Source organism: Triticum aestivum, chromosome 1B (genome assembly GCF_018294505.1).
Source record: "Triticum aestivum cultivar Chinese Spring chromosome 1B, IWGSC CS RefSeq v2.1, whole genome shotgun sequence".
In the NCBI taxonomy this organism is placed as follows: Eukaryota; Viridiplantae; Streptophyta; class Magnoliopsida; order Poales; family Poaceae; genus Triticum; species Triticum aestivum.
In genome coordinates, this window is record NC_057795.1 from 555,918,611 (window position 1) to 555,933,865 (window position 15,255).

Consider the following 15,255-nt stretch of genomic DNA (forward strand, 5'->3'; position numbering starts at 1 on the left):
ATGGCCAGAAGCGTACTGCAGTACTCCTCCGGTGCAGTAGTAATCCATCATTGTTCGACCTCCCTAAGAGGCGAATTGCCAAGCGCAGCCTGGACGCTCATGTGGCAGTTTCATGTGTAGAGTAGTCTAGAATAGCGTGTACCGTTCCTGTAAGCTTAAAATCGTTGGGGTCGGCTCCATGCTATGTGGTCGTCTCGAAGTTTTTAAAAAAATTAAAATAGTCTTCTGGCCCTACCTGTCACCCTGGTGATTGTAGTTTGCACGCTCATCTAGTCAAGACAGGAATATATATTTTAATTTGTTTTTTTTAAAAGGGGGGACTCCCCGGCCTCTGCATCATAACGATGCATACGGCCACATATATTTTAATTTGTGGTGGGTAAATGTTAGAGGTTGCAGCAAATATATTGTACACTGCGGGTCTTTCAGCCAAGTTTAGAGGCAAGCATGTGGGGCCAGTGCTATGATGTGTCGCGTCAACTCGTACAACAAGGAGAAGCTTGATTTTACTACTACACGCCTTCTCCCTCGCCCATGCGCGCGGTTGCTCACAAACGAAGACAGGCTTTTGCTTAGTAGTACTTCTACAACAAGCTATCTGTCCCGCACACGGTGGACGGACATGCAGCAGTGGATTCGACACTGTAGAAGCAGTAGTAGTAACATCATTGTTCGTCTTCTCGAAGAGGCGAAGAGCAAAGCGCAAACCAAACGTTGCAGTTGCGAACATTGGAGCACGCATATAGCCAGGCTCTTGCATGAGACAAAATTGCTATGTGAGCCCACTATTGTACTAGTACGTACAACTAGTTGCTAATATAGCCATGTAAACTAGAAAGGAGTATTTGCCCTTCTAGAGATTTCAACAAGTGACTAGACTACACCGAGACGGAGTACATATGGAGCAAAATGAATGAATCTGCACCGTAAATAAATACATACTACTTCTATCATTTTCCTCTCCGAGGTGCACAATATTGAGTATACTGACTAATCTCTTTTTGACACGCATTTACGTTTTTTTGACACAGTACAGATGCAAGCGCTCATATACACGCGCATACACTCACCCATATGAACGCACACATGCACGGCACTATCATATTGAAATTTACGAAGTCACCATAGGCACCTCGTCATCGATGGGTCCATAGGTGCTTGAATGCCAATGAGGGAGAGGATAGCGATTCCCGAGATGTTGAACGGTCAATGATGCATCCTCAATTACATGAAGAGGGAATTAATTGGAGAAGCAGAATAGAGCCAGCACGATGTGAATGCAACAGAGTTTGGGCGCTCATATAATAAAGGCGCCCCACCACTCCAATCCATCTACTCCCAAGGCTCTGCACAACACTCCACACTCCAATCCAAGACCAAGTGACCAGAAGCCACAAGCACCTACGAGGCTATGGATGCGAGCGGCAGTCGGCTGTGCCAAATCATCCAAGGCGCCGGCCTGCGGCCCTGCACCGCGCAATGTTTCCAGATGGTGTTCGCGACCGCCGGCATCGTAGACCTCGTCAAAGCCGGCTTCGCCTCTCGCATGGACGACATGATGGTCAACTCCATCCGCAAGTTCACCACCGTCAAGAAGCACGCGGACGACCTTGCCGTACTACTCCAGCACGTGCGCCCAGGCTCCTCATTGCCTGCCACCCTTATCGACCTCGATGGTGACGAACTCTTTCAAGCCCTTGTGGCCCTGCAGGTGCCGAAGGTCATGACGAAGAATGTGCACCTCGAGGTCGTGCTCGCGTTGCAGCGCCTTGCCATGCAAGAAACCATCGACCTGCACATCCACGTCTACGAGGAAATCATCTACATAGGCCACTACAAGGTAAGCGAGGACAGAAAGACGTTGGCCTTCTTCTAGCGCCTGGAATCTTTGGATCCCATTGTTCAGAAGCACGTCGACCTGGCCACGAAAGCCGCTGCTACTTAGGCGCCGTTCGGTGGGCCGGCGCCCTGAGTCGAGGAGTTGGACATCGTTGATGGATGCATCTCTTCTTCTTGCCTCCTGTAACCAGCACTGCATCTCCTCGTGGCCTTAATGTTTCAGTAGTATAGTACTCCCTCCGTTCCAAATATAAGTCTTTCTAAAGATTCCAGCAAGTGACTACTACATACAGAGCAAAATGAGTGAATCTACACTCTAAACTATGTCAACATACATCTGTATGCTGTATTCCATTTGAAATAGTATCTAAAAAGGCTTATATTTAGGAACGGAGGGAGTTTATGGCATTTTTATTCCAGTCGTAACATTTTCACTGTGAGGTGGGGCCGCAGTTGAGCAAACCCACCCACCCACCAGGCGTCGGCCGAGTTTAGAATTAGAAGAGAGAAACGAGGGAGGAGAGCTAGCTATAGCACGGACGCTGTTGTCATATGGGACTCGTGTATATAGAATAGGAGTACTGAGCACTCGTGCCTCTTTTTTTTGAGGGAAAAAATAGTCGTATGTGTAGTACCACTAGTTGGGTGCGTGCGACCTATAAATGTCATCACTTTAAGTCTCCTTTTCAAACCGCAGCTACGCTTCACAGTACATATTTTTTCACGCATTTATCCTCCTATATGTACTCCTAGGCTATTTCCACGTGCTCCCATTCGCCGACATGTGGGACATATAGCATCTGGGTCGTAGTGCATGCATGACTCGGAGCATATGCCGGGGTACTTTACATTTCAGACCTCATGAATTACATGCAAACCCCCCGCAGAAGAATAAATAAATGAATGAATTACTACATGAAACCGGATTATTTTCGTATAAATCGGAGCATGTTCATTAAATTTTGGACATAACACGTTTATAAAAAATGACCGGACCTAAACCAGTCTAAGGGCCTCTTTGATTTTTTCCCGCAAAAAAGGGCCTCTTTGATTCGCAGGATACTGAAAACACAAGAATGGGGAAAGTATGATGGCGATGAACCGAGACGAGGAGAACTCTAACTCAGTTAGAGGTTAGAGTTAGATTCTAACCATGAACTAACTCTAATCCAAAGATGTGTATGGATGGAAGGGTTAGATTGACAATAAATGCTCTTTCTCAATCATTTGACTACTTTGGACCCTATTTCCTGTCGGAGTTGGTGTGGTCGGCTCTTCTGTGGCCTCGCCCGCTCACAATTGACATAAATGAACCATCTTTACAAATCAAGCAAGCAAAACATGATAATTTTTTACTTTGTCCATACAAATGAGATATCCCACTTAAACATACAAGTCGTCAATCAAGCTTCACAAAAAAACACTTCATGAAACAAAGCATGAGCTAACTCATCACGGAAGTCATTCACGATAGGGAGGGAGCCCGGAGCCCCTCACGCACCGAGGGAGGAGCTCGCCATCGTCGCTCTGGAGGAAGGCTCTGTAGAGCCCAAGCCCCGGGAACCCCTCCGACGCTGGCCCTTGCGAGTTAAGGTCGACACCGGCATGGGTAGCAGGGCCGCTTGCCGCTGACTGGGAACTTAATATTTGGGCCTCTAGAAATAATGCAAGCATGTAACTAAAATACCTAGAAAGGTGAACTGAATCTTTGGGCCTCTAGAAATAATGCAAGACTGAAAATGAAATACCTAGAAAGGTGAACTCAATCTTTGGGCCTCTAGAAATAATGCAAGCCTGAAATTGAAATACCTAGAAAGGTGAACTGAATCTTTGGGCCTCTAGAAAGATTTATTACCTCCTCAAGCAGCATCAAACAATTCCATGCGTGCACCACAAATCTATACCAAGTTTGATCGGGATCTACTTTTCCAAATCAGAATTAGCACTAGAGCGAGCAAGATCAATGATATGGCCCTAAGACAGAGAAGGAACGAACAAACTCACCCCTGATAACCCACAAGTGTAGGGGATCGCAACAGCTTTCGAGGGTAAAGTATGCAACCCAAATTTATTGATTCTACGAAAGGGGAGCCAAAGAATATTCTTAAGTATTAGCAGTTGAGTTGTCAATTCAACCACACCTGGATAACTTAGTATCTGCAGCAAAGTATTTAGTAGCAAAGTGGTATGATAATAAAGGTAACAGTGGCAAAAGTAAAGATAATAGTTTTGTAGTAATTGTAACAGTAGCAACGGAAAAGCAAATAAGCGAAACACAAGATGTGAAAAGCTCGTAGGCATTGGATCAATGATGGATAATTATGTCGAATGCGATTCCTCATGTAATAGCTATAACATAGGGTGACACAGAACTAGCTCCAATTCATCAATGTAATGTAGGCATGTATTCCGAATATAGTCATACGTGCTTATGGAAAAGAACTTGCATGACATCTTTTGTCCTACCCTCCCGTGGCAGCGGTGTCCTAGAGGAAACTAAGGATATTCAGGCCTGCTTTTAATAGAGAACCGGACCAAAGCATTAACACATAGTGAATACATGAACTCCTCAAACTACGGTCATCACCGAGAAGTATCCCGATTATTGTCACTTCGGGGTTGTCGGATCGTAAAACATAAAAGATGACTATAGACTTGCAAGATAGGATCAAGAACACACATATATTCATGAAAACATAATAGGTTCAGATCTGAAATCATGGCACTCGGGCCCTAGTGACAAGCATTAAGCATAGAAAAGTCATAGCAACATCAATCTCAGAACATAGTGGATACTAGGGATCAAACCCTAACAAAACTAACTTGATTACATGGTAAATCTCATCCAACCCATCACCTTCCAGCAAGCCTACGATGGAATTACTCACGCACAGCGGTGAGGATCATGAAATTGGTGATGCAGGATGGTTGATGATGACAACGGCGACGAATCCCCCTCTCTAGAGCCCCAAACGGACTCCAGATCAGCCCTCCCGAGAGAGATTAGGGCTTGGCGGTGGCTCCATATCGTAAAACGCAATGAAACTTTCTCTCTGATTTTTTTCTCCGCGAAACGGAATATATGAAGTTCGAGTTGACATCCGTGGAGCGTCAGGGGGCCCACGAGATAGGGGGGCGCGCCCAGGGGGTGGGTGTGCCCCCCACCCTCATGGACAGGGTGCGGGCCCCCTGGTCTTGATTCTTTTGCCAGTATTTTTATATTTTCCAAAACTTGCCTTCGTGGATTTTCAGGTCATTCCGAGACTTCTGTTTTCTACACATAAAACAACATCATGGCAGTTCTGCTGAAAACAGCGTCAGTCCGGGTTAGTTTCATTCAAATCATGCAAGTTAGAGTCCAAAACAAGGGCAAAAGTGTTTGGAAAAGTAGATACGTTGGAGACGTATCAACCCCTCTCGCGACCTCCCTTGTAGATGCACCGTCGCTACGCACGACGGAGGGAGAAAAACGACTGGTGAAGGGGGAGCGGGGCGACCTTCAAAGGCCGGAGGGAGAGGGCGGCCAGAATAGGGCGGCGGAGGCCGGAAGGAGATGGCGGTCGGAGGAGAGAGAGGGCGAGTGGCGCTTGGGCGGGCGGCCCTATGGGGAACAGAGAGGAGTCGTGCGAGAGGGGGGAGCGACCTGGTGCGGGCAGGGGATATTTTTTTAGTTCTCCTTTAGTGGGCCTGGGGATAACTAACCCAATTAGAACCTCTCCACTGGGCTAGTTTTTTAAGCTGGGTTAGAGCAAACTAGCTCAAACTAACCCCTCTTGTTTCGATAATTTGAGGCTATTTCAACCCAAACTAGCTCTAACTCAGGGATACAAACAAGAGGAGTGTTACTGTACATGCTACAGTGTGGATCGTAGCACATTATTTTTTATGGCCATATCACCACATTGTTTTCTACTACTGGTTCACTGGGCTACCGTGGTTCGCACTACTGGTTCACTGGGTTGTCGTGGTTCGCAATGCTGGTTCACTGGGCTGCCGTGGTTCGCACTCCTCCGACCTGAGTAGTAGTAGTACTAGTATATACTGCATCATTCTTTGCTCCTTCTTACTACTCCGACATGTGGGAGAGCCAGCATCCGGGTCGACGTGTCATGCACCAGATTAGAGCGCGAAACGGAAGGGGGCATCACCCCGGTCGGAGCGCCAGTAATTCATGACTATAGTGAGTGGTCATATCACAAGTCTTTCCAGCAGTAATGTGCCATCAAATCGCACAGCCCGACCTTTCCAGCAGTATGTTTGAGAATCCGCCACTCGCTCACCCTCCTCGCCTCTCTGTCAAACCGCCTACCCGAAAACTACCACGCGTACTGCTCAGGAAAAGCCTCGCCCTCAACTTTTAACTACGCAAAAATAGTTCGAGCTTGTTCGTTCTATATAAGTACAATACTTACTGTATGTTTATTCACCCGTGGGGTTGTTCAATGAATGGAGGGGCGGGGAGCACAAGTGAACAATACTGTAGTACTACTAGTAGTAAGTAGGAGTTGTACAGTAGTCACCTTAAATAGAGAGTTTCTTTTCTTTAATGCCACATACACAAATTGAAACGCTTGTTTTGAAGAGAAAAAAGATAATCACTCCACTATATATGTACGCAGGGGCCTGGGCGCTTGCTTTACTAGGGTTGCTCTCTTCATCCTCTCATCCTCTCCAGATATAAACAAGACAACGGTAGTGACATTTTCTCTCTGCTCACCGCTGGTCACAGATCCGGCCAGATACCTTTGGCCAGTGTGTGTAGAGGACTAAAAGGTGCATCGTTCACGCGGTCATCACCGCCAAGGGAGGAAACCCACAGCTGTCGGAGGGGCCCGATCCTCTGCCAGTGTCGTTCTCTCTGGTACAGCACCGGCTCGGGAGGTCCTCCGACCCTTCTTCCTCCCTACCGTATTGTTCGCAGATCCGACCTGCCGCCGCCGACATCCCATCGACCCTTAGGTATAAGTTCTTCGAAAGAGGCCTTGCTCTACTGCCCCAGCTCCCCACATGTCTGCATGTGCATCTTTTTCTACTCCCATCAGCTCTTCCAAAGCCACCTATTTTTTTAGTATTATTAGAGGTAAAGCTACTTCATGCATTCGAATGTAGGGCTTTGTTCAAACAACGAAGAAAGGGGGAAAGTTGTAGCATGAATATAGAACTTGATTCAAAGGGGAAATAATATGGTGAAAGTAGTAGAGACTGGATACCCAACCGGTCTCTAGGTTGAAAAGGGAAATAATGGGAAAACGCAGTACAAACTAGATAAGGAACAGATCTATTATTGGTTGAAAAAGGGATAGAAAGTGGTGGCTGGTGGACAAGTCAACAGAGTATGTCCAGGATTAGATTTGCTGCCCTCACATAGTAAAAGGTCTCAGGATTAGATCTGATGCCCTCACATAGTAAAAGGCCTCCATTATTAGATTTGCTGCCCTCACATAGTAAAAGGTCTCCAGGATTAGATTTTCTGCCCTCACATAGTAAAAGGTCTCCTGGATTAGATTTGCTGCCCTCACATAGTACAAGGTCTCCAACATTAGGTTTGCTGCCCTCACATAGCATGAACAAACTCGGCATCACCACTTTATGCCTCCTTGTAGGTACATTGTGCGGATGCGTCCACTGTTGCATGTCCTTATACCAACCTTTTGCTGTTGTTAATGTAAGGGCGCATGTAAAATGAAGCGATCGCACTGTACCTTAGGGACATGTCTAACCAGTGTTATTGTTAATCTAATGCCTCCAGTGATAAGATGCAATTAAACTATGTTACAAATGGCACTCCTGCTGTTTTCCCCAGTATGATAAGTAAGTTGCTCCTTTACGCTGCTGAGTGTCCTGGTGTCCCCATGGTCCCATGCCCTTAAACCAACTCTTTAGCTGCTGTTGATTTACTATGTCTGGTAAACAAGCAATGCCACCATTAAAGTAATCCCATATTTGAGGAATCTCATTGTTGATCGTAATGCTTATGGTAACATGAAGCATTGCTGATGTTTTAAAATTTCTATTGTCCTTGCGTGATTGCCATGAACATAATTAAGATGCTTCTTTTCATTTTTATATGTTTCGTATATTCTTATTAACCAGCAACTGTTTACTTTCTATCTATTTGTGCAGATAGGGATACACATTTCACATTGTTGCTATTGTGAAATTTTGGTGAACTGCACAAAACACTGTTTTTTGGAATGAGTGTCTTGTGCAGTTCAACTAAAATGTCACGTGGGCAACATCTCTCAATTTTGGTGGAACTGCACAAAATGGTGATTGGAGTTTCCAAAATCTCCGTCAAGTTCTGCTGGTAATCTCGTGCAACATTTTATTAGCCTTTGCAAGATGGAGCCATCACTGTCACCACAATGGCACTTTATTTTAGTGGAACTGCACAAAAGGATAAGAAAATTATAGTTGCACGTTACATGAGCCGTACAGCCAACCTTAATGTTCCTCAATTTTAGTGCGACTACTAAGGAAGAACCTGCCAGCTCAAGAGAGCAAGTACTTCTTGCTAGCTGAATGATGCAATCTTTGCTTCATTTCAGGCAAACTACAGAAAAAGGCGCATGAATTGAATCATGGAACACCAGGCAGACCTCATCCTAGTGGAGTTGCAGGTTGAGTTCAAGGAGGCCACTATTAAAGCAAAATCATGATCTCCTTGTTTGTGCTATGCAAACAGGAATACTCAACTACAGATGTTGTGACGGTCAAGAGCATTCACCAAGTTCTTTGATTGTACGACATGTCTAGACAAGATGGATATAATCCCGATATTCACTTTATCAAAAGGCTCTACTGGGTTGGTTCTGAATCTTGCAAGCTGGGAATCAATGACATGTGTAGGCATCTTTGTTGTACTTATTATTTGAATCTTATTTGTTGGTTCTGAATCTTGCAAGCTGGGAATCAATGAGATGTGTAGGCATCTTTGTTGTACTTATTATTTGGATCTTATTTGTTGGTTCTAAATCTTGCAAGCTGGGAAACATGGCATGATGATGCAGAGGACAACAACCATAACAAACAGTTCAAACTTGGTAGTATTATCTTTGTGAAAGTGCGACAAATGTGCTGATCGTGTGTGTCCTGAAAATAATAATTCTAGTTGTTGTGCATGTTGATCATGTGGCACTGATAGAACGAGCCAATGCATTGCTTGTTTTAAGTATAAATTTCTATTAAAGCTAATTAAATTTAAGTAAAGTGACCACTAACTCCTGTTATTATAGTACCAATACAGACCCGCTCGTGAACCGACGTGTGGCCGGAGTAGGTTTCTTAATGGAGGCGTTTGAATGCGCCGAGGGTGCATCTTCTGCCGGGCGTGCAGCAGACGAGGGAGGGGTAGTAGCTTTGGTCGCCTGTACACACTCAGCTTACGGTTGAATCCAGTTCCCCAAGAGCTGAAAAACGAACTGCTGCCGCCGCCTACACACTCGTTCACTCGAAGAGACTCCAATGGCGATCCGAGGGGTGAGCCTGCTGGATATGGACTTCAACAAGGAGTTCCCCTTTGAGTTCGTTGTTCAGTCCTATGGCTGCACCAAGTTGAATGTGATGTACACCAATGATCCGGACTCGGTCAAGCTCTGCCTCGCCGAGTTCAAGCAGTACCTACAGGATGAGAAAGCACAAGGTTGCAGGACTAGACTTTGTGCCCATCCATTCATTTCCTGACAGGGACGAGCGGATCACCATTGCCCAGGTATGTGTGCGGGACGAGGTTCTCATCTACCACTTCTGTAGGGCCATTAGAGGTTCTGGAGCATTCGCCTGTTTCATCGGCAGCGCCGACTGCATCTTCGCTATGGTGGAGAGAAGGAAGAATGCGATGATTCGGCCATCCGATGCAACAAGCTTGTCGACATCCAGGAGCAATACAAGATCATCAACAACGGGCGGGAGAAGGACTCCGTGGTTGACCTCGCCGAGACCATCATCGACCCCTGATACGCCAACATGAAAGAAGACAATGATACCAAGGACCTGAACACGTGGGAGGTACCTCTGAATCTAGCTTACATAACCTACGCGGCCAAGGACACATACGCATGCCATGACATGTACAGGCAGATCTTGGACATGAGGGCGTGTCTGCTTCCCGTAACCGACGAGTACATGGACAGCCGCAGCGTCATGATCAAGCGTGCCAGGAAGGTCTAGATGTTGTACTTCATCTGTTTATAAGCACCTTTATCATCTGAGTGTTTCATGCATTAGCCTATGTGTCGTAATTATCTGTTTTGTCTGAAATATTTCTTTTAAGAACCCATTAACCTGATTGCTTTTTTAGCGGCTATTTGCTTATGTACGTAACTAGTTTACTTGTCCATTAAAAAAACTAGTTCACTCAGCTGCCGTGCTTTGAATCTCCTTCCTCCCAACATATTCCCCTCCTCAGGTGGACCCAGCAGGTCTCTAAATTTTCTCCCACTTTCTTTTTCGATGTAAACTGAGTTTTCTCCCAGTACTTTTCCCTAGAACCAACTCAACTGTCCCACGTCTAGCCTAAAAAATAATAATACCCCACGTACTATTAACTCATCAAATTTAAATGATATTTTATTTCGTAAGTTGATTGTTCTTACAAAATAATTATTATTATTATTTATATATAACTTGGTAAGTTAACTCCTACTAATTGCGTACATAAGCTTGCAAAGATTTTACTGACCAATGCAGTAATAGACGTGCAATCATGTGTTTATGTTTTTATAACATTTCTCCGTCTAGCCCAACATGATATTTTCACCCAGCCCAGCAAATCCGCGGATCTCAAGAAAAATGCAAATGGGATTTAAACGTGCTGCATAGATACTACATCATTGTTTCACCCAGCCCACCAAATGGACTAAAAAAACAAATGGACTGGCTGACATGTGGGCCAGTAGGTCGAAGCCTAAGAAGGCGTTGGATTTACATCCAACGGACGACATTCTTCTTCAATCTCTCGTCTTCTTCCCCCAGCGCTGCCGGGACCGCCTGCTCCAGCCTTTGGCGTCCAGCGGTGTTGTTTTGCGCTCCTCAGCAAAACGCTACCCCACCGACAGCCAGGCCATCCCTCCACTCCGCACCTCCTATTATTCTCTGCTGAGTGTAGACCCACCTTGCACCCGAACCAGTCAAGTTTCCCACTCCTCTCCGTTTGTGACTCCACTGCCGTGTCTTCCCCATCTCCGGGTCGTTCCAGTATGGGGCCTCGCCGTCGTCCATCGCTTTGATGCGCTCGGTGCGGCGTGGTGAACATACGAGAGTCATCGGAAGAGGACTGTACATGGAGAGCCTGACGGCTGGGACTCACAATGTCCATGGTCGCAGGCAAGGAAAGTTCCTCCTTATTACACATTGTACGTGGACTGTACGTGGGAAGGGCTTCTGTATTTTGCGAAAACAAAACGTTCCCCCCGCTGACAGGTTGGACCCACCAGCTATATCTTCGCACGCAAGGAAGTGCCTCCTTATTACGCACAAAAAAATGAATACCCCCCTGCTAGCTAGGACCCACCATAGTGGGTGGCTGACTTGTGGGCCTACTAAGTTGACGAGGATGGAGGGCTTTGTCAGATTAGTCAATATGAACGATTCTAGCTCCAGTGACCGTACGATGTCCATCCAATGGCCTTAGTGCTTCTTCAACCTTTGGTCTTCTTGCTCCAGCGCCCCAAAAAAATGAATACCCCCCTGCTAGCTAGGACCCACCATAGTGGGTGGCTGACTTGTGGGCCTACTAAGTTGACGAGGATGGAGGGCTTTGTCAACTTAGTCAATATGAACGATTCTAGCTCAAGTGACCGTACGATGTCCATCCAACGGCCTTAGTGCTTCTTCAACCTCTGGTCTTCTTGCTCCAGCGCCCAAAGCAGCGCCGGTCGTGCCACGTGCTCCTGCCTCTCGTGGCCGGCTGTGATGCCGCGGAGGCCTCACCGCCCCTACTACTCCCACCGTTGGCCCAGGGCATCCCTCTACTCACCCACACCCCCTGTTATTCTGCGGTGACGGCAGCCTCATGCCGCAGCCGAACTAGTGAACCCTCCTACTCCTCTCCGCGTAGGCATCCACTGCCGTGTCTTCCCCGGCTCCATGTCGTCCACCGCCTTGGTGCTCTCGGCGCAGCGTGGTCAATGTGGTCATTGACCGACTTCCATCGGAAGAGTACTGTACATGGAGAGGCTGATAGCTGGGTCCACGGCCGCAGCTGGGTCCATGGCCACAACCCAGTTTTTTTGTGATTTGCCAAGTAAGTCGCTTTGTCAGGCATGTTGGGCTGCAAACCTTTCAAGACGAGGAGGGCTTCATTTGGCTGGCCGAGAAAATAGCCTATCAGTAATGAGAAATGGGTTGTACATTTTTAAAACACATCAAACTGGCAATTAGTTTCAAATATCTTTTTTTCATTTCGAGATTTTAAATTGCATTTATTTTTATGCATGGACAATTTGTTGGATTTTATATTGATATACATTTTTTAAATCATTTTGAATGTGACTCGAAATTTCGGGATTAAAAACTGTTCGGACCGCACCGAAATATGCAAAATTTCATATAATTTTTTAACTGTGGCCACAATATGGGCTGTAATGCTAACAAAAAGAATATGGGCTCCAAAAAAACCTTAAGAATTAGCAAATGGGCTGTAAATTATTAGAAAGAATGGCAGATGGGCTGTATGTTGTTTTCCACAGATTTTAGGCTTTCCTAAAAAATGGTTGACGCACAAGCAGTGACTGTTGGATTTCCATCCAACGGCCGTCGTGCTTCTTCAATCTCTGCTCTTCCTGCTCCAACCGCTCAAACAAGCGCCGGCGGGACTGCCTGCTCCGTCCTCCCCGTGGCCGGCTGTGCTGCCGCGCAGGCCCCACCGCCCCACCGAACTCCAATCGCTGGCCTAGCCATCCCTCTACTCACCCACACCTGTTGTTATTCTCCAGAACGGCAGACGAACTAGTAAACCCTTGTAGAGTCGTACTCCTCTCCGCGTGGGAAACAACTACCGAATCTTCCCTACCTCCGTGTCATTCCCTTCCTAGGCCTCATCATCGTCCATCGCCCTGGTGCTCTCGGTGCGGCCTGGTCAACGTGGTCAACGACCGACATGCATCTGAAGTGGACTGTACGTGGAGAGGTTAACAGATGGGTCCACGACCGCACACAAGGAAATGCCTCCTTATTACTCGCAAAATAATGATTCCTCCACCTGACATCTGGGACCCACCGAAAGGGCCTCTGTATTTCGCGAAAAAAACATTACCGCCGCGGACAGCTTGGACCCACCAGCTATATCTTCGCACGCAAGGAAGTGCCTTCTTATTACGCACAAAAAAATGAATACTCCCCCTGCTAGCTGGGACCTAGTATAGTGGTAGGCTGACTTGTGGGCCTACTAAGTTGACGGGGACGGAGGGCTTTGTCAACTTAGTCAATACTCCAGTGACCGTACGATGTCCATCCAACGGCCGTAGTGCTTCTTCAACCTCTGGTCTTCATGCTCCAGCCACCCAAAGCAGTGCTGGTCGTGCCGCATGCTCCTGCCTCCCATGGCCAGCCGTGATACCGCGGAGGCCTCACCGCCCCTACTACTCCCACCGCTGGCCAGGCCATCCCTCTACTCACCCACAACCCATGTTATTCTACAGCGACGGCAGCCTCACACCGCAGCCGAACCAGTGAACCCTCGTACTCCTCTTCGTGTGGGCATCCACTGCTACATCTTCCCCGGCTCCGCCTCATCCCCTTCCTAGGCCTCACCATTGTCCACCGCCGTGGTGCTCTCGGCGCGGCATGGTCAATGTGCTCAACAACCGACTTCCATCAGAAGAGTATTGTACGTGGAGAGGCTGACAGCTGGGTCCACGGCAGCCGCAAGGAAGTGCCTCCTTATTACGCGGAAAATAATTATTCCTCCACCTGACAACAGGGACCCACTGGACGGGCCACCAGTATTTCACGAAAAAAACGTTTGCCCCTCACTGTTGGGACCCACCGGACGGGCCACCATATTTCGCGAAAAAAACATTCCCCCCACTGTCAGCTCAGACCCACCGGAAGTGCCTCCTTATTACGCACAAAAAATGAATACTCCCCCTGCTAGCTGGGACCCACCTTGGTGGGAGGCTGACTTGTGGGCCTACTAAGTTGTCGGGGATGGAGGGCTTTGTCAACTTAGTCAGTATGAACGATTCTAGCTCTAGTGACCGTACGATGTCCATCCAACGGTCGTAGTGCTTCTTCAATCTCTGGTCTTCTTGCTCCAGCCGCCCAAAGCAGCATCGGTCGTGCCGCATGCACCTGCCTCCCATGGCCGGATGTGGTGCCGTGGAGGCCTCACCACCCCCTACTATTCCCACTGCTGGCCAGGCCCTGCGGCGACGGCATCCTCACACCGCAGCCGAACAAGTGAACCCTCGTACTCCTCTCCGCGCGGGCTTCCACTGCCGCATCTTCCCCTGCTCCGCATCGTCCCCTTCCTAGGCCTCGCCATCGTCCACCGCCCTGGTGCTCTTGGCGCGGCATGGTCAACATGGTCAAGGAACGACTTCCATCAGACGTGGACTGTACGTGGAGAGGCTGATAGCTGGGTCCACGGCCGCGGCAAGGAAGTGCCTCTTATTACGCGGAAAATAATGATTCCTCCACCTGACAGCAGGGACCCACCGGACGGGCCACCGTATTTGGCGAAAAAAGTTTCCCCCCTGACTGCTGGGACCCACCAGCTACACCTTCGCACAAAAGGAAGTGCGTCCGGGCAAAAAAGCGATTCGCCCCCCTGACTGCTGGGACCCACCAGCTACATCTTCACACGCAAGGAAGTGCCTAACAGTCGGGACCCACATGGTTGAAGCGTACGCAGCATTGTCATTCTGGTTGCAAATGTGGACATACATACTGGTCGATGTAGAGGCGCGCACGTGTCGTAGTAGAGGCGTGCATGTGTCGTAGTAGAGGCACGCACGTAGCATGTACACGTACGTACAACGGCAAGGGTGCAAGAATGTAAATACGGCCACGTACGTACATACGGGCGGGGTCTCGAACGCCTACTTACGCATACATACGGCCAGGGCTCGTGTACATGGCTGGGTAGGAATGGAGAAATAGTGTCGTCCTTGTGTTCATGGGGAGGAAACGGAATGCATCGTGTTCATCGGGAGGCAACGGAACGCGTGGGAGCCAACCGGCTTGGACGGAATAGGCGATGGAAACAAGGCCAGAACACGTACCGCAGAACGGAGGAAACGGCCTTGTGTTCAACCGGCCACGTTCTAAACGGGATCCTGTTCATCGGGAGGGGTGTGGCGTACCGCAAAATGGAGGAAACGGACCTCCTACGGTCGAAACGGGGGTCCTGTTGATCGGGAGGAGTGTGGCCTACCGCAAAACAGACAAAATGGACTTGTGTTGGAGCGCTACGGT